This window comes from Mastomys coucha, unplaced genomic scaffold (genome assembly GCF_008632895.1).
Source record: "Mastomys coucha isolate ucsf_1 unplaced genomic scaffold, UCSF_Mcou_1 pScaffold17, whole genome shotgun sequence".
NCBI lineage: Eukaryota > Metazoa > Chordata > Mammalia > Rodentia > Muridae > Mastomys > Mastomys coucha.
Genome location: NW_022196899.1, coordinates 28042182 through 28063291, shown reverse-complemented (window position 1 = coordinate 28063291; position 21110 = coordinate 28042182). Strand labels below are relative to the sequence as shown.

General features: G+C 41.2%; 1 long non-coding RNA gene across 1 annotated transcript in view; it reads right to left on the bottom strand.

Annotated features, from left to right (window-relative positions):
- Window positions 1-8762: 8762 nt before the first annotated feature.
- LOC116095088 overlaps window positions 8763-21110 on the bottom strand; it is a 23780-nt gene continuing 11432 nt past the window's right edge. The window contains exon 2 of the long non-coding RNA XR_004120437.1: window positions 8763-9088. This is a non-coding gene — a long non-coding RNA (uncharacterized LOC116095088). The remainder of the gene's footprint in view (window positions 9089-21110) is intronic.

Below are 21110 nucleotides of genomic sequence, written 5' to 3'. Positions count from 1 at the left end.
TTTAATTTAACCTTTTCTTCATATAATGTGTTCTGATCGTGAATTTCTCCTCCCTGACTTCTCAGATCTTTCCCACCTCCTCATATGATCACCCATTAAACTTTGTTTTTCTCTCTTGAGTGTGTGTGTGTGTGTGTGTGTGTGTGTGTGTGAGAGAGAGAGAGAGAGAGAGAGAGAGAGAGAGAAAGAGAGAGAGAAACATCATGCTGAACACATCAGAAGCATATCCACCACTGTGTGGTGGGTGACACTACATGAGCAATTATGTGGTAGAGAGATGGTTTGTACCCTATGAAGAGAGGAGGAACTGGAGATATGAGGGTGGTGAGGACCAGCCTGGTGCAAGTGACCTGTGCTGGCCCCTGAGGCCATGGTGAGGTCCTGGCCCATGCTACCATAGACAGCTATGTCTGGGTCCATGGCCCTGAACACAGGGATCTGTGTTAATATCTGAGGCCTATGTTACCACCAAAGGCCATGCAGATGTCCTTGGTTTGAGCTGCCTGCTGGGGTCGTCTTGATGTACTTCAGAGAGCTCACACCATAAGGGTGTGAGAATGAAGAAGCAAGCCCCGCCTCTCACTAGCTACAGCACTTGGGAAAATGGGCCCTGTACTTCTCCTGGATAGCATACTAACTGTCCCTTGTGGTGTGGGCATTGGTGAGCTACTCTGATGTCCTGAGCTGCCTCTTGCCAGCTACCACAAGCAGGGGAGATAGCCCCACCCCTTGCCTGGGCAAAATGGCAAGGACAAAGGAGAGCTGGCAGGCTGACCAATTCAGCTTCTACCCAGGTCCTGATCCAGGGTTCCGAGTTGGCCACCCCAACACCCACCCCATCTATGAACTACTGAAGGGTCTGGTCCTGCAGATCCGATCCTATAGCATTTCCATGACACAGGGCAACAATGGGCTCTCTGAGGAGAGTCCTGGTGAGGATATAATATTGATAGTATACTAGAAACCAGAGACCTCAAACCACACCAATGACTCATTGCAATGAACATTTACACGTAAAGCTGTTTAAGCAAAAAGCTACACTGCGCGATACACTGTGACCACCACAGCTTCCAGGGCAAACGTAACAATTTTTAAATTTATTTTTGTTATTTTAATTTTTATCTTTTGTTTTCTTTTGTGGGGAGGTTGCCAGGGCAGAGGGTGAATATGGAGGGATGGGGAGATGACTGGGAATGGGGTCCATGATGAGAAATTCACAAAGAATCAATAAAAAGTTTTAAAAACTCACAAAAATAAAAATCAAGACAAAAATGCCAATAAGAGAAAAGAAATGCCAAAACAAAACAAATCTACCCCAAACCCTTGGAGTACTGTTTGTGGTGACCAACTTCTCCTAGGCATGGGGACTGACTTGGAATGTGGTTGATGTTCTTAGTGAAAACTCCATTGGAGACAACCGATTTTTCCTTCACCAAAGGCTATCAACTACAGACAGCTTCATGGCTTAAGGTGGGAGCCCATGATCATTTTCCCCTCTCAGTTCTGGGACTCTATCTGGTTTGTGCTTGTGCAGGCCTTGTGCATACTGCCTCAGTCTCTGTAAGTTTCTATGTGTATCAGTCCTGCTGTGCCTGGAAGACACTGTTGCCTTGGAGCCGTCCATCACCTCTGGCTCTTACAAATTTTCTGCTTCCTCTTCCATATAGATCATTGCGTCTTGAGGTTTTTTTTATTAATGTATTTATTTATTGTTTGTGTGTGTGTGCACACTCATGTGCACATAGGTGTGCTCATGCACACATGCCATGGTAGTGAAAGGACAGAATATGTGGAAGACAGAGGACAACTTCTGTGGGAATCAGTTCTGTCCTTCTACCATGTGGACCAGGGATTGCACCCATGATGGCAGATGTTTTTTACCCTGAGACACATAGCTGGCCCACTGTGAGGATTTCAGAGTTCATTGCATGCTCAGACTCTCCTGAGATATGGCATGTTCACCATTGCTTCTCATCTGACACGTGATAGCATCATGTCAATACCTCTCAAAGTCTTGACCCACACAGCCTGTCACAGTCTTACTGTCCCTCCAAGTACTTTCCATGCAGAATGCATTGGTTACCTTTCACACTGCTCTGACAAAGGCCTTACGAGGATAAACCTGAGGAAGGTAGGGTGGGGGTTGCTGTCTCAGTTTAAGAAGAGAGAGAGTTCATAAGGGTAGGGCAGGCAGTAGGAACATGGTGGCTGATCACATCCTGCACACACGCAGCAAGCAAAGAAGCAGAGATGAAGAAGTAGGGCTGGGTCTCAATCTCAGAATCTGCCCTCGTGACCCACTCCTCAGGTGAGAGTGCTCCCATGAGGGTGCTCCACCCAAAGTCTCCAGAGCTTTCCAAACTCCACCACCATATAGGAATGAGGCATGACCCTATAGGGGTCCCTCCATTCTCCCAGATACTTTCTCCTTATCCCTAGTACCTCAGCTCTGGAGACTGTCTTCAGACAGACCCATTTGACTTCTCTGTCCGGTTGGGTCTTCTTAGCACTCTCTCAGGCAGGATTCAATATTTCTCCTTCATGTCTTTTATCAATAGTCACACAAAGTTTGAGCTTATCTGTGGGCACACTTGCTGTCTCCATATCAGGCTGTGAGCTACATGGAGGGAAGGACTTGTGGGTCTTTTTTACTATAAATCTCCCCTACCACTGCTGTTCTCAGCACACAGCATGGTGGTGCCTGAACAAACAAGCAGAGACTTGGAGAGAACGGGGTCTAAAGACGATCACCATGCACTCACTGGCTTTGAATCTGAAATGAGCTTTCTCTGGAGTTACCATTGCTGTTCCTGAAAATGGTAGTAACCACAGCTTTGAACGAATACATTTCCTGGGCACAGGGACAGTAATGGTAGATTTCACTCAGACACTCAGAAAAGTTATGCTGAATGTCCCTCAACACTCAGCTTACACACTTGAAGCAACTGGATCTAGAAAATAAAGCATTTCTGTGACTTTCAGAGAAGACAGATGGCTCACTCTGTGAAGGGAGTATTCAACACGGACTCATCAACTCCATAATATATTAAAATGTTTTTTTTATCTCTGCGAGGCTGAGGAGATAGCTCAGTTGTTAAAGTGCTTGCTCTGGAATCACAAGGTCCTGAGCTTAGTTACCTGGACTCAGATTTAAAAATGCAGACATGGAAGTGTGTGCTTGAGATCTTGGTGATCCACCTATCTCCCCTGTCCCTGAGCTGAACTACTGCTGATAACTCATATTTGAGTACTTTGAGTGCATGTCATGTTTAGAAAGGTGGAACATACCATCAGATACAGAGACACTATTGGATATGGAGATACCATCAGCCAGGAGACACTGCCAGAGACCAAGACACCATCAGCTAGGAGACACCATTGGATATGGTATATGAAGCAGTTAAATCATTTGTCTAATCTCATACATAAATGCATCTTAATTCAGCCAGGATGAGTACAACAAAAGCCACACAGCCTAAGGGCAGAGAGGCAAAATTGGAACACCAGACCCCTGCACACAAATCAGAGAGTCCACTTGCATAAGCAGAAAATGGTGGGTCAAGCACTTCACAGGTCTCTTGATACATGGGGACCACGAGAGGTGTAAGGCTGCTCTGCCTAACACAGGCTATTTTTCATTAAACTTTTCCTTCACAAATAGGAAGACTACAACATTCCGTAATAATGATAAAAATACAGTATAGTGTATACATGAACTAGAAACACAGTCATTTATCAATCATTATCATTATCAAGCATTATGCACTGCACATAATTATATGTGCTTGACTTCTCCGTGACTAGATTCTCGGTATGTCTGTTTATACTGTCACCACAAACAAGTGAGCAGTGCACTGTGTTGCATGCTACATCATTCCAGCATTATGGGATATGAGTTGCTATGCACATCTGTTATTGTGCACTGCTACTGCCTCATGGAAGGCCCAAGGGGGACCAACTTTCTCCCATCCTTTTCCTGCCTTCCACCTCAGAAGTCAGCAGGCATTTCCCTCCTCCTAGCTGTTCCTCACAGTGAGCAGTATTAGATGTACTCACTTCTACAGCCTATGTTTTGCTTCTCTGCAGCTTGATCCTCTCTTTATTTCCTCCAGAATTGTTAGATACCCTCAAGCAGTCTTTCCTTAGTCTCCTCACCAGGCAAGCCCAGTATGTGGCTCTAAACCCAAAGCCCACTCATGTCACCCTAGGTTCATGGACGTTCTTCCATTCCTACATCTAGAAATCTTCTTGATGCCTAGCCCTGCTTCTCACACTGGGGCAGTAGTTATTCACTTCAACTATACGTTAGTCAACTGGGGGCGGGGGCATTAAAACCCCAATGCTAGACTCTTTATTCTTATGATGTCAAATCTTGGGCATGAGATCAAAGAGGTATAGGTACTTCAATACACCCCTTTCCAACCCCAGTGACATGAATCAAGGAAAGCAGAGCCTGTGTATTACACAAGAGCAGACTCTGTGTCATTAGTCTGCAATAACTGCCCCTCAAGCACCTTAGAATCAAAGAGGCAAAAAGTGGCGTTGATCCACGGCCGCATGCTACTGGAAATGTGGGTCGCAAAACTGCAGCCTCACCTGGTATTTGCTAGTAACACAGCAATGGCCCTGGCTCCATCTTGAGATGCCCTGATGAGGGAGGTGCCTAAGTTTGAGGTTCTTTTCTCCAACCAAGATTCTGTTGCTTGTACAGGAATTAAAATGAAGACAAAAACTTTGAAGTTAGAAGTTTGCTTATTAAAAACATAGACAAAGCATTTTTTTCTCTCTCTGTCTTTACATCAAGAGTGAATATTGCTCATCTACAGAAGATTCTTTAAATGCAGGCATGTTTAGGAGAGGGTGCAAGACAGGTGACATAGTAGGTTCTCATGGAACAGCTATCCAAAACCCAGTTTAATCCAGTTTCACAGCTATGTAAATGGGTAGCTCCTGTATCTACTCCATTGGCACTGGTAGTAATACTACAAGTCTATGAAATTGCTGTTGGTCTCAGAGAGAATGGAGTCCATGACTGTGAAATAACATGAAGGAAAAGACTTCAGACTGTCCATAGACTTCAAAGCATTGGCTGCTTATCTATCCAGCCACTGCTTTGGCCCACTCCTGATGTAAGAGGTACTCTCTTCAGAGAATACCGTAGTTTCCATGGAAATAGAATCCTGGCATAGAGGTCTCTGGTTTAATCAGAGACTACCAATGACCAATGGCTTACAGAATGTTCAAGGAGAACTGACAACAGGCTCAGAGGACTCATCCAAACCCTGTTAAGAGCCCAAGAGATCTGTCCACGTAGATCTTTTTATAATTAATAAAAAGAAACACTTTTTATTAATTATTTCAAATTTTCTAGACTCTACACTTGACTTGATTTTCATCATCAGAACATTTTACAATTTCTTACCTTCCTGCTTCTATCGCTCACCACAACATGTCGATCAACCAGCCTACCTCAACATGTTCACGCAACTACCCTACCTCGACATGTGGCCTCAAACAGCTCACTCCAACATGTTCACTGAATCACAGTTTTCATATTGATGCCTCATGGTCAGGACTGATTAAGTTGACCCTTGTTAAAGGAAATTTTTGTCTTTCTGTAAGTTGTATTTTATTTTGCCAGATAATGATAGTTATATGTATATTTCTGCCTTGTTTGATACAATATTTTTAAAATGGGGAAAGGAATAAGTAAGAACAAAGAAAGGTATTATTAATTACTACTACTATTACTATTATTGGTGTTTTGAGACAGTTTATCTGTATAGCTCTAGCTGTCCTAGAACTCACTCTGACCAGGCTGGCCTCAGACTCAAGAATCTGCCTGCCTCTGCCTTCCGAGGGCTTGGACTAAAGCGAGTGCCATCATTGCTCATCAGGAAGGTTTTTTTTTTTTTTTTAAATGCATGATTTATTTTGTCCTTCTTAGATCACTTGGTTTATTTATTTTCTATAAAATTATATTAGTGGAGTAAAATTGACTGAACTAGTGATAAAAGATTATTAGATTATATGATTTAAAACATTATCTCCAAATTATCCTGAAAATTAATAACATCCATTTAAATTTCTTGTGGATTTTTTTTATAATAATAATTAAATAACATGCAGTGGAACATTTTTAAGTGAAGTAGATGAGTTTACTTTATTAAATAATATTATTATCACGCAATAATAATTGAAAGAGCATGTGTTTAGTTCCATGGGACTCAAGGAACAGTTGAATATATTTAAGATTTAGGGTGAAGATGAGATTATTATCTAAATAATTTAATAAGCAAAGCACTCTATTAATGGTACTGGAGTCAGCAATGTGAAAGAAGAAAGAAACCTAAAATCCACTCCCTACCTCATAGCACATACAAAAGCAAATTCCAGATGTGTTAAGGACTTAAATGATGAATAGGAAAGCAGTCTGGTAGTGTAAAATGTAGGTACATTTTTATGTAACCCTGTGGTGCTCAAAGATGCTCTTAATGTTGATAGCAGTGGGGGAAAATTAAAGAGAAATATTTACATGTTTTACAATTTAGCATTAAAGATTCTATGTGGGTAAAGGTGCAATGAAATAATTCAAGAATGTTTTAAACTAAGATAAACATGGACACAAAGGCAAGTGATTGCTGATACATGTAATGTTGCTTAGAAAAAAAGATGAACCAGGAACAGAGAGGAAAGTGGCCATATACAATGGCCAATAAACAGATTCTACAACCTTTATCAGCCATACAAAATGGCCGATAAACAAAATCTAAAATCTTCCTTACATTTACAATTAGAGAAACAGATAAAATGATACATATTATTTAAAAGAAATCTTTTACATTATGGTTGAGAATTTGGAAAAAAAAAAAAACAATATAGGGCTGGCTCAGCTTGGTGGCTTAGTGACTGAAGTGCTTCCCCTGAAAGCCTACTAAACTGAGTTCAGGTCCCAAAATCCAGGCCAAGGTGGAAGGAGAGAAATGACCTCAAAGAGTTATCCTCTGACTTCCACACTCATGCCATCCTTCCACACACAATAATAATAAACACATTTTCACAAACATGGAATAAAGTGGAGAAGTTATTGGGTAACCTTATGCCAAAATCTCACTCATAAGCCTAGAAATTCCAACCTCCGACAAGACATTCGCTCTCTCTTTTGGTAGTTTGCATAACTTACATGTTCCCTGAAAATAGTGTCTTCATTAAAGTTTTACTTTTTATTAATATAGAATTATATACCATATAATTTCAATTTATAATTTTTTTTTTACAATTATCATCTCTTTTACCACTGTTATATCTGCTCATGGTTTGCCATTTATTTTTCCCAATCCACACAGACTAAAGTTTGTTTAATTTATTGGCCTATTGAAAAGACAGACTCCAAGATTTAAATACCATCATTTTGTGCTTTTTATTTCAATAGTTCCTACTTTGTTGTTCATTAATATCTTTGTCTATTTCATGCTTGTTTAGATGTTTTTAGCCATTTAATGAGATGGAAATGCTAATTTCCCCGATTGGATTCACACAGTGAATACACATATCAAATTACCACAGTGCACCCAATAAACATGGACAATAACAACATTTTGAATAAAAATAAAATTCTTCATGCAAATGTTTAGTTTATTACTTCTTCCATCCTTAAAAATAACATTACCTAAATTTATGAATTTTCCTGGGTAAATTAATAACTATAACCTCTACATCTGGTACACATTGATTTAATAATGACTTAGACTTTCAGTTCTTTGACAGTCACTTTTTAACTGCTTTATCATGTGATTTATTATATTTTAAATTTCTAGCTTCACTGCATCATTGTCAAAGAATAACAAGATGGTTCTTTGTGGATTTAAGCTTTCTTATGGCCTTGGATATCAGGGGCTTTCATAGGTTTCCTTTGTTATGTGTATGTATGAGTATGTTCATGTTCATATGCATGTGGCAGTGGAGGTGTGTGTGTGTGTGTGTGTGTGTGTGTGAGTGTGTGTGTGTGTGTTGACAATGAGTAGTTGGGGAGCCTCATCAATTTGCTTGCATTACTTCCCAAGACAGGCTCTCTCTAGCCAGTTTCTGCTGATCTCCACTGTGCAGGCATTTAGATGGTAAGCAGGCTGCCATGCCATGCCATATAAATATGACTACTGAAGACGCAAGCTCTGGCCCTCAGGCTAGTTTGGCAAGTGCTCTATCCACCAATATATATCTCTAGTGTGCTAGTTTCCCTTGAATACCAGCTCTGAAGGTGGGTGTGGTCCCCACATCCTTCGTCTAGGCCGTAATTCACAATGCTCAGTCACTCTATGGTTCTGTTTCATCAAAGTCTCAATGGTATACAAAACCTACCATGCAGAGTCTTACATTTTGTGTATTTTTATTTCCCTTTCCCATTACACTTACTCTTTCTGTACTGTTCCATGTTAAGTGTATATCTTATAAACAGTAACTTGATTTTATTTTAAGGCTCAATGTGAAAGATCTGGCGTTTAATCCATCAGATTTATTATAATTAGTATTAACATTTGCACTAGATTTTGCCACATTGAGTTGTATTCCTTGGATGTCCATTTCAGATATTATTAAGATAAACTCTGAACTTGAGCACATTTCTTTTGTAAATTGTTGACTCGTGTGTCTAGTTTAGAATCACACTATCACTACTGAAAACACCCATTCTTCTACACATTAAGCCTTGGTATATCACACAGGTAGGGTAGGGGTGGGAACTGCACTAAGCAAGCAAACGGTCCTTTCATTTCTGGACAATTCCATCTGAGTTGAGAAGAAGCAATAACAAAGCAATGGGGAACTGTTTTGGCTCCTGGTCAGGACTCAGGAGCTACTCTGCGTTGTGAGGTAAGGTCCAGCTCTTCGATGGGGAAGGCTGGTCATAGGAGTGCCATATTACCCTCCTGGTGCAGTGAAAAAGGCCCTGAAGTGGAGTACCATGTGGCACAATGTTTGTAGGGCAGTGTTCAGTGACTGCTCCTGCCTGCAGGGGTAAGCAGGGTGGATCCAGTTTCACTTCTGGTCCTGTTCTCGGTGATCTGTGAAGTTTCTGATGCTGTCTTCTCAGCTGTAGAATTAATGCAGTAATTAATGCAGGATTAACATTTCCCGAGCCCATCCACTCTGGACCTTGAAAGTATCCCTACTACCAACTACTTGATCAAACTCAAAATACCCACTGGGAGCTTGAAATTTCTACCAAGTGTAACATTTGCCAAAAGAAAGAGAGCCGTGGTTTTGTTTTTTGTTTTGTTTTGTTCTGTTTGTTTCTTATGATTTTGTATTTTGGCATCTCCCAATTTGTTCCTTAGCAAAATTGTTCTTTGTTAAATTTTCCTCAGTGAAATATATATTGTTGTGTCTCAGGGAGTACCACCTTTCGTGAAAAAAAACAGGGTAGGGTAGCAAATGTCTAGGAGTCCATTTGGGTGTCATGAAAGCTCATGTGGGGAGTAATTACCTCGTTTTTTACCACACTCCTAAAGCTCTGGTTCAAGAACTGCATGCAATTTTTGGCTCTCTCTACATAAAAAAAAGCCTGCCAATTTGAAGAGAATCTAGAGAGCAACACTAATGACACACAGCTAACGAGAGCCCAAGAGAAGGAGACTAGAATTGCTGAGAGATCAGAGAGCCCTGGGAACAGGGAAGACGACAGACTACAGAGAGAGAACACTCTTCAAATGACGCTTGTTTTCTTCTGAGTCCAGACACATATATTTGTAGCTTAGGAAGATCTCAGTTGTGAGCATTACATAATGCATTATGCTTAAGAGTTGTACATTCAATCTGAGAATGTAGCAGAAATGGGCAGAATGGTAGACACCACTGGAGGATCCAGGATGCTGTCTGTCATACAGCATCTTTCTAAATACCTCAGGCATTGGTGTCTTAAGGTTACAAAAAAAATCTCAACAGAAATGAGCAGGCACTGGCAATACATGAATTGACACAAATGGGTAGACTTTGAAACAATTATTTAAAGGACTTTATGGCATAGCACATGCCTGCCATACCAGGCACATAGGAGGCTAGGGTAGGAATACCCTAAGCTAAAGGCTTGTCTGCAGAGTGCGCTCAAGGCCATCTAGAAAATTATAAAGGGCCTATGTTTCAAAATATGTACAGTATAAAGAAAAGCACTGAGCACATAGGTCAGTGCCAAAGCTCTTGATTTTTGCATGAAGGCTGTGGGGTTCGATCCATGATCTAAAAACCAAGCAAAGCAACAACAGTAACAGAACCACCTTCCTGGTCATCCCTCTTTCTCCACATGTAAGAGACTGGAAGAATGAGCTCTTGTCCCAAGAGACAGCATGACTGTAGAGGAGACAGCATGCATACCCAATAGGAGCTGAAGAGGCTAGGACAGATAGCTTATACACCAGAGCATTGTCTCAAGTCCTGAATTTGACTCAGAGTGGAGTCCTGCTTTGAATTTTGCTTTAGGGATCTGACTGGGCCAAAGATCAGGATAGATGAAACAGAGCACCTAAACAGTAAACAGTAAACAGTGACGAGGAAACACATCTGTCCTATGGCTATGTCAAAACTGTAAAACATCAGTGCGAAGGTAAGTACTCCATCTAGACCTGGAGTCAGACACTCTTCTAAAATGGCTGTCTAATTGCTTGCGGCAAGACAAACCAGACTCATCTGCCCAGGCCCCGAGGCACTGCACAAGCAGGCCTTTAAAGTTTCCTTCTGCCTCTCTGTTCTTTTTATCCCAGCTGCCTGTGATTTCACCTCCAACTTCTACTCAACCCCGGGGAATGTTCACTCTCTTAACATACCCCTGTGCCCTTGTGTGCACATACCCAGGACCTCTCTGCCCTCGGGTCCTTCTGTCCCTCCCATCCTTCTGCCTATGTCTCACTTCTACGATGCACCTCGCTTCCCCTCTCTTCCAGAGTCTTGTCAGCATAAGTCAGGCCTGGGCATAATGTTTATTTATATTTCATACCTTCTAGTTTATAAATTGACAAAAGCCATTTCTAGATTCTAGATGCGTGGATTTCTCACACTGCCCAGGGAGCACCAAGAAAAAGACAACTAGCCTGTTATTCTAGCTTTCTCTCTGTTGCTGTGGCAAACACCATGACCAAAATCAAAATGGGAGGGAAGGGTCGTTTCAGCTCATACTTCCAGGTCACAGTCTGGTTGTCATTGAGGGAATTCATGGCAGGAACTCAAACAGAAACTGGAGCAGAAACCCTGGATGGATACTGCTCACTAGCTTTTCTTATACAACCAGGCCCACCTGCCTAGAGATGAGGCCTCCCATAGTAAGCCGAACCCTCCTCCCCTCCCCCATGAATCATCAGTTAAGACAGTTTCTCATAGATGTGTCCACAGGCCAATCTGATACTGAAAAAGGTTCAGTGAGGTTCCCTCTTGTCAAGTTGTGTCAAGTTGACAATAAAAACTTACCAGCACAGCCATGAAAGTCAGAGGAGAAAGCAGCTGTCAATCAAGAAATGGCAACATTGAATAAACTTGCAAGTTAAGAAAACATTACTAGTGTAAGTCTTTGTTTGTGCTACTTGAGGGAAACTATAAAGGTGGAATGGTGTCCGATTTAGAACATTAAAAAGAGAGAGAATAGCAAGAGGTGACACTGTCACCAGCGCATGTTTTTGTTTATAAAGGGCTTCCTGGTTATTATCCTGGACCCTTGTACCCTTACAAGTGTCCACGTCTCTGCATGGCCATTGTAATGCTCCTTTAAAATACCCCTGTGCCCAGCTCGACCATGTTTTTCCTCCATGGTTGCTTGTCAAACATTTTCAGTTATTGTATTTAATCCTGTCATGAATTGTTTTTTACTAACTTATTTCCTGCTACATACTTCTGTCACTTCATTATTTTCCTAATTAAAATAACTTAGCATTTAATGCCTCTGAACACCATCTTAATATATACCTTTAAAACAAACAAACAAACAAACAAACAAACAAACAGTTTTAAGGTTCCCTTTGTGGTAAGTAACCTAGGTTTTGTCTCCAGTGAGTCCTAGTATTCCTGCTTTTTCCCGCTCTGTGGAAGTTCTTCCTATCTAGTAGGATGTTAATTGTGTTCGTGGGTTTTTATCTTGTCCAGGTCATGGGCTGAAACACATCCCCTGGATGGAGACATCCTAAGAGAGGCTTTTTAGTGAAGCTGGACGCACTCCACTCTCTTCAGTTATTAGCTATCAATTGACAGTGCTTTGGGAAATGCTAGACTCTTAAATCTACTCAGCCCTTGGTTATGGAGAAATAGTTCTATTGACTTTCCAGAAAAAAAATATGTGTGCATATAATATGTATATATATATATATATGTGTGTGTGTGTGTGTGTGTGTGTATTGAAATTTTGATCTTTTAAAGCAGTCACCTATATTAGACACCATCTTATTTCTTACAAAAAAAGCCAGCAGGAGGCAAATGTCATTATCACTTTACAGATGTGAAATATGAGGTGCTGAGATGCCAACAGCAAACTCTGCTGGTTCCCCACTATTGTAACAATGCTGGGGACAGAAAGCAACAGAAATGCTATGGAACACTAGCTTCCTTTTTCCCGGGGCTGGAATCACAGGCTGACAAAGCCATACAGTTGCCCTACAAGCTACAGACAGAATCCAATGCCCTGACCTTCCTGGATGGTCTCTTCCCTGCCTGAGTCATCAGTCAGGATCTGCTGAGTCATCGGTCAGGATCTGCTGAGTCAGAGATGGTCATCTGAGTCTTTCTGGCATCGTCCACCTTGCTCTCTTTCTTCTTCCTCAGGGTTCTTGGTGGCTGTACTCAGCATGCCAAGATAATTTAAGATAAACCCTAGGTTTTAATTTCCTTTACCTAGTCATATCTGCCAAGTACATGCTGTATAAAGTGACATGTTCCCAGGTTTCTGGAATCGGAACCCGGGAGAGAGGTGTCCTTCTGCCTTACAGGGATGTCCACCTTGGGAGCAGAAGTTGGGTGAAGTAGGTAAGAGTGCTAGGTGTCCTTATTCAATGTGATTCAAGAACTTTGTTATTTAATGACCATAAAGCTGCAATCCACTCACCTGCTTGGAAAATACCCCTCATGGGAGTGAGCATTCATGACACAAATGTAGGTTTCACTTGCCATTTATTAATTTATTTGCCCAAACTGAAATTTACATTTATTCAATTTGGAGAACTCCACTCCCTATTGTATGGTACATCTGAAACTGCTGTGTCTCTAAATGTACCCAATAAAGGATTTTACAGAATTAAATCCTAATTGTAAAAACATGCTTACTGCTCACACTTTGGTGTGGAGTAATTAATGTAATTAGTCTTGTGTATAGAACCACTGCCCCGAATGTCCCCGACAGCTGAAAAGCTACCACCGTGCAATGCCTTGTGGGCCACTTTTCACAGACAGCCAGGCAGCTGGTGAGCTACCTTTCTGCGTGGTTATCAGAGGAAAAAATAGAGGCTTTGTACTTTATATTATGAAAATCAAGACAGCTTGTAATATACTCTGCTATAATAACTTGTCTCTCACATGTGGCCTTGCTTTCCTGGATGTTTGAATAAATATGGGGTTACATTCGATCTAAACAGAAGGGAATCATTACACAGCTCAATGGACACCAGGGAGAACCCCACAATGTGGAAGACTAGAGTTCCTAAGCAATGTCACTTTGAAGTTGCCAACCATCCGCTTTATAATATGGGAGGAACCAGCAACACGCTTGCAGTGAAAGCCTTACAGAGTGTAAAGCAATAGAGAGGCCTACTTACAAAAATAATCTTTCATATCACATCTACTAATTGTAATGTTATAATCTAGCATCTTCAACCCTCCCTTATCTGAGCCCTGCATCTCTTCTTTAACAAATGGCATCTATAACTAACTTTGGATTCACATCACTGTTGTTGTTCTTGTGGAGCCAAGACCTTAACAAATGGTACAACCAATCATGAGGAAGAGAGCACTGGAAAATTTCATTCTGTAAGAATTTATGAAGTAATTCTTCCTCTGACCCAGTGAATAAAGAGAAGCCTGTTTTAAAAAACTGACTAGAAAGTGAAGATAAGTTTAATTGATGGAATAACAGAATTATTATAAAGTATATACGTATATATATATATACGTATATACGTATATGTATAGACTTATACAGAAGCATACAAAATAGATAGCAGAACCGGCTGCAGAGACATGAACACACTGTGATATTTGGAACAGGTGGACCTTTCAAAAAAAAAAAAGGTCCCTAATTATTCCCACGCTGTTGAAATTATTTTAATTCTGCATCTCAGCAGATACGTTTCTATGGTGGAAACAGGTGTTCATCAAACGACAGTGATAAGAGACATCGCAGTCAGGCTTGGAGCCTAGCCCACATCGTGTTGATGACAGATAAATTAGAAAAAAAAAAAAAGTCCTGTGAAACATCCCACACTTCAGGAGGAGATTACACCTTTTTAAAAGGCAAACATCAAGTTCAATTGCTCATTGTCTGGTGTGTGGTTACGCAGAGAGACAGATCCTAAACATCAATAGAGCTAAACAACCACCAGATGGGCTGGGGAGAGGCCACTCCTGAACAATCCACCTGCACAGAAAGCAACTGGGGGAGAGCTGAAGATGCACCCCCACCCTGCCCAATTTGTCGCTTTATATTAAACAGCCAATGTAATGAATATCACGAGCTTTTAGAGGGCGGCTGGGGAGAAGCAAAGAACTTTTCACGGAAACATCTTTCTAGAGTTCCAGCAGGGTTTTGGCTCTCTCTGAGTGTCTTGCATGGGTGCTGGGTTCTGTGGGTTATAACAGGATTGCCAGGTCATGGGGAGAGGAATGTTCTGTATGCAGACACAGGACTCTGAAGATGACACACTGTGTGACCTGGGGCAAATCAGAGAACTTCTCTGTGCCCTTTTCCTATGAATGCAATGACTGGTTTTGGTTTGGCTACACTCTGTATACAATCCTCACTTCAGCCATAACTCACATACAAAGTAAATGGTGCAGGGGTGACTCAGTGGGGACCGGCATCTGGCTATAGACCATTTCTACATTCAGACATGACAGTTATCTGGGACAATGGCACAGAGTGAGCAAGACGAGCTAGTGGATGGTAGGAAGTCTGAGAAGAGATGAAGGGAGGGGACGACATCCTAACCAAGTACATCATAATAGTTTCACACCAATTCCCCCAAAACCTTGGGGTTTGGCATTACCAAAACATGTAGAGAAATAAGTAAGTGCCCACAGTGTCTGCTGAGCCCATCTCATGCTAAGCCTTTCTAGAGGACACTCAAGAAAAGAGCAAAGAACAATAGCTTCCTTCTCTCTAGGCTGACTGTGCTCTGAGCTGTGTAAGAGCCTTCTCAAGCTTTAGTAGACTCTGCCTTTTGACAACTCTGGAACTAGTGGTCATTACTATCTTATCTCACGAATGAGGAAACTGATGTTCAGACAGATGAGGTAACTTTTCCAAAGTTGGACAAAAACTGCCAAAGCTGAAGACCATTCTGTAAGGTCACAAGTTAAGTGGCCATCAACTACAGGCTATGACCAGCAAGCTGTCTGGGGTGTAGGGTGATGCTGTGTGAAACCGGTATACATGTGGTCCAAATCACAATGTTTCAAATTCATGATGATGCAGAAGTGATCCATGTCAGCAGAGACATGGTCAATTCTGATGTCTGACCCTCTCTAGTGCTAGGCATGTGGGCATGGGGTGGTCCCATCAGCTACTCTGTCCCTATGGTGTAGCAAACTCCCAGGGGGCCCTGTTGCTAGGCGAGGAGGGCCAGAGTGTTGGTGCATCAGATGCACTATGACATAGGGTATTTCTGGTTGCTGAGCACAGAACTTCTGTGAAGTTAAGAAGCACGGTTGTCATGTGATGGCTCACAGCAGGACAATGACGATGTATTTAAGGCTTTAGGATAGTTTTGTTGTTAGTGGAAAGCTTTCAATTTATGCACGTTTCTTGGTTCTCCTTGACTTTTTGTTTAGTGACTTATTTCCATGTCACTGTTTGTGCACAATGGGTCTTATTAGTATAAACAGCTTCTCTGCCCCACCAGTGCCGTTTGTTTTAAATTTTAATTTTAAACACTGATATTGTTGTCCTGAATTATTTTTAATCTAGCCTCCTACCTATTGATGTATTTTATTATCCTCGAAGGTAGCTTCTAAATGGGAAAAATATTTATCTGGAGGCTTGCTTTTTGTTTCAACCTTTGTATTTGATATAAAAATTGGAAATTTAAAATTTTAGTTTTCCTCGTTCCTTTTAAATTGAAAATAAGAAATTCCTAACTTTATAGGTTTGGTAGTTTTCAAATTGTTTGTCAGGTTTTTGGGTAGTGTCTGACCCTACTTATAGCTACCCAAGCACATTCAGATATTTAAAACTCCATTTATACCCTGAGCATTAGAAAGTATTTCAATTGACTTAGTTACCAAACCTGAAAAAAGTAAAAAATAGAATGTTTATACAATTTGTTTTGGTTACCAATATAAACTTTAGTAAGCATTCACCTTTAGATTTTCAACCTAATTCAATATATTAAATTATTCAATTTAACAAATCAAGTTAACAATTTTATACATTTACATTGAAATTGCAAGGCTATAATAGATCAATATTGATTTTTAGATAAATGGACTCAGACCTAGTTAAGTTCAACAGGTAAGACAGTAAATTCAGGAAGACAAATCCATTTTACAAAAATATTTCCATATTGGGGTTTGACTCATAGCCTTTCCATTTTTAATTAAAAATTTTTTTGAGGTAGAAACATGTATATCCATGAAGGATAGCAGTTGCCATGGCAATTAACTGTGAGTCAAGACTGAGAAAGGTGAAGCCCTGTATTTATCCTGGGTACCCGAGAAACCTCAGGTTTTGAGTCTCAGCCCAAGGTGAGGGACATCTTCTCACTGCCCACCCAGAACTATACCCAGCAGCACCCATCCTATGGTGGCCATTTAACAAATGCCTGAATAATGATATATTTATTTTTGTACATGTAGTCTCTACTGTGAATTCGGGTTTGGAATATGGTGTGTTTTACTATGTTGTGTGCTGCTTTTAGTTTTTACATTACAGATGTTTAAATGGCCTCCCAGTAACAAGAAAAGCATGCTAATTTTGACCTGTGTGGACATCTGAGACCTTCTACAACCACAACACTGTTGGAGGCCCTTGGTTTAGCTGAAAAACTGTGTGTACTGCCTTCTCTTCTTCTTCCTCCACGACCCAGCTTTTCTGTTCATTTGAGCCTTTTTTGTTTTGTTTTGTTTTTTTGTTTTTTGTTTTTTTGTTTTTTTGTGACAGGGTTTCTCTGTGTGGCCTTGGCTGTCCTGGAACTCACTCTGTAGAGCAGGCTGGCCTCGAACTCAGAAATCCTCCTGCCTCTGCCTACCAAGAGCTGGGATAACAGGCGTGTGCCACCTCCACCTGGCGAGCCTATTTCTTTTGGGTGTGGGGGTGGCAGGAGAAGGGGGCATCCCAGGGTTTGTGTCCCCTTGGTGCCTCACTGCAAAACTGTGGAAAAGGAATAGCATGTGTGTGCTCTCACTGAGCATCCTGAAGCTCTTAATGTATTCTGTTAAATGGCGTTTCACTAAGGCTCGGTTGGTGCCTTCCCAGCTCCTCTCATCCTGTTTCCAGAATGGACTCCCATGTTTTAAAGTCTTACCTACTGAAGAGAGGCTAGTGCTATCTGGTTTTCAGTTCATTGGTTATTTGGAGAGAAAGATAAGTTACCAGGAGGGGTTCCAGTGCAGTGCCCTGACCCAGGTGAGGATCCAGCCAGTGAGGAAGGAGCTCTTATAAAATGAGTAGGTTTGGGATCTAACCTGTAAAGCATTCCTAGCACATCATTCCCTACATGGTTATTTTAGAGCTCAATCTATCAGATACATCTGTGGCCATGTAGAACCCAGACTGTGGGGAGAAGCGCAATAGGAGGTTGTGTTTTAAAACCAAGAATCCGTGTCTTCATACTTAGTTATGGAACACCTGTACTTTGCTATATGGATTCTCACAAAGTAAATAAATTAATCAGTCAGTCCACATTAATAGGGAACCATGATCACAATAACTAATTTGTAAGACCTGAGGTAATGCAAACCCCAAGATAAGATATATTGGCCTGATGGTGTTTTGCAAATAGATTCTGATTTGCAAAGCTAACTAACACAATAGCAATCATTCCACATAAAATATTCATATCAGAAATGTTGACTGAAGTGATGGAAAGTCATTCATTCAAAACTAATAAATAAACACGCTTACCTCCCGTATAATCCTGCCTCGTCACACCCAATTTAACAGTATTCCTTCTCATTATTCTTGCTCATCAGTAGAAATGGCTGAGGATAAAACTCAGCTCCCAATTTCCTTGACAGATAAGGAGAGATGTGTGTGTGTGTGTGTGTGTGTGTGTGTGTGTGTGTACATTCCACATGAAGAGTCAAGATAGGAATAGCATTTCAAACAGAAGAAACAGCAAAGACAAACAGGAATGTCATGAAGACCGAGGACCAGGAAGCTTGCTCTATCTACTTGCTCTACTGAGGCATATGAGAGGCCCGTTCACATGGCTAACATCACTACTGCTGCAGAGCCAAGCATTCTAACTTTAAATAAGGGCCAGATAAGTATCCTAGAGAGATAGATCTCAAGTAAAGTTCCCCTGAAAGACATAAACTGGTTTAATGAAGGTGTCAACATACTAAGCACATATAAGTTGCACATAATTTAAATCAAGCACAGTGCAATGTAACTTGGATAGTGTTTAATAAACCTTCTTTAGTAAGCAAGCTGGTATATGACAATTTTAAGGTTTGTTCTATGACACACATACTCATGATCGATTTTTTTTCCTGGACCTAGGTGGTCTCATGTTCTCTCTTTCAGAGACACAAACATAACCAATATGTGGCCAAGAGGCAGAAGATAGGCAAAGTTTACCAGCTTTCTGCTTGATTCCAGAGCCCATGATTTTTCCAATGATTCTGAAGATTAGAATGATGTGGTGATTTGGGGAGATGAGTAATGTGTTTTATCCTGATATAATGCCACTCTTGTCTAAACCCTAAAAGCTGCAAGTAGTCACTAAACCCTGATTTGTCATCTTTATGGAGCCACTAACTGATAGACATGAGTCAGAGTGGAGCCAGTTAACAAACTCTGTCCCACATCAAGGACGTAGTGATGAACACAGACTCTTACAATCCCTCTGTGGATGGCCACAAGTTGTGATGCCTAAAATGCAGAAATAGAACATTTTTATTCTAACACAAATACCTATAATAATGTCAAAAGAAAAGCAGGAAATTATGGTAGGGTAAATTGGTTTCGAAAAATACAAAAATATTTTCCTTTCAAGGTCATATGGTTAGAAAACCCCACTTTTCAAATCTCTAAAGTCCCTGCACCCTCTTTAATTGTGCTCCATTTTTTCCCCTCTCCTGCTTCATTCAGAGTCAAAGCTACAGAATAGCCAACACTAAGCCCTTTCTGAACAACATTATCATTTCTGGTTTCCCAGAGTAAAGCGACCTCAAATTCAGACTGCAGGTAATAGAGCAAAGATGTGGAGGTCCATGGGAGGCAGGTGTGAGGGACAGCACTTAAAGGACCAGGACTGTTTTGGCAGACGGAGGCAGCATCCCTCATACCATCAAGGGCTCTTAAACTCTGAGGATGGCACACTGGCCAGTAAAGGACAGATTGTTCACACAGACCAAAAATGGAGGGATTTGTAATCATTTGAAAATAATCTCATATCTGATAGTTAAAGAAATGAGAGTAAAACAGTAAGAAGAAGACAGCATTTGACTTTCCTGCCAGGAACACCAGCTGAGCTGTGGGGAAATACTCACGGTCTTGCACCGGATTGAGAGCGCAGCTCAGAACTTCTCATCATTCACAGTGAAAAGCCTAGGACCTAGAATTTACCCCCAGGAGGACTAGGGTGGGTGCATTTGCTCTCTTGACCCAGAGATGGCAATGGATGTGCCATTTACAGGAACAGATCCCAGGAGGGCTTGAGCATTCTCTAGTTCCTAGTGAGCATGAAAATCTCTCAGAGGCTGCCAATGAATCAGAGTTGGGAGTGGAAACAGTAAATTATTTCACTCTGATATTTTTGGACCTTTTATGTGTTTAGAAAGAATGCCTAAAAAATAAATAAATTGGCTAAAGCCAAATTTTATTTTAAATTAAAATGCTTTTGGAGTTTGGGGGGAGAAAAACCAAGAGAAGCAGGCATGAAGTTTTCCATTTCCATTCCAGAGCGACAGTTTCAAGGACTGTGGGGCACAGAGACAAATACACTTAGGATCCTGTGCAGGGTTTGTTGAGCTCTCTCTTGTGCGATGCCACCCTTAAAGAGAAGGAACCAAGCCATCTGTCCCTAGAAGTACACCAGGCTCTAGAGCAGTGGTTCTCTACCTTCCTAATGCTGCAGTCCTTTAATACAGTTCCTCATGTTGTGCTGACTCCAACCACAAATCATTTTTGTTTCTACTTCATAAGTGTAATTTTGCTACTGTTATGAGTAGTAATGCAAATATCTGATATATGACCCCTGTGAAAAGGGTCATGACCCGCTTGCTGCAAGTGGTCACTCAATAATGAGAATGCTTCAGATTACCATGAAGCAAACAGAAGCACTAGCCTTCAGCTGCCTGTGTCCTGAGCGATCAAGAGTAGTTTTGTTTTTGATACACTAACCTTTCAAAACCTCGGGGAAAGCCACTGCTGTAAGGCCCTGACAGCCAGGGCATGGCACCCTTATCGCCGTTCCTGGCAGCACAGAGCGAGTGGTCTTATAAATTCTTCATGCTTGCCAAACACATGACCTGAGAGATCACAGTGTTAATTTAAAAAGAGAAACAGTTTTATGGCATCTAAAGGAATGAAAAAAAAAATACCTCTAATCCTTTTGGGAATCAAGGGGGTAATAAAGTGAAACAGTGCAGAAAGACTCACACTGTAAATCCATTTACTACCCAGCCTTGTTTACACAGGATTGATTCACGTAGCTCACTAGCCCCGAAGCCTACTAGCGTGACTTCACCAGAATCCCATTTACAAAACT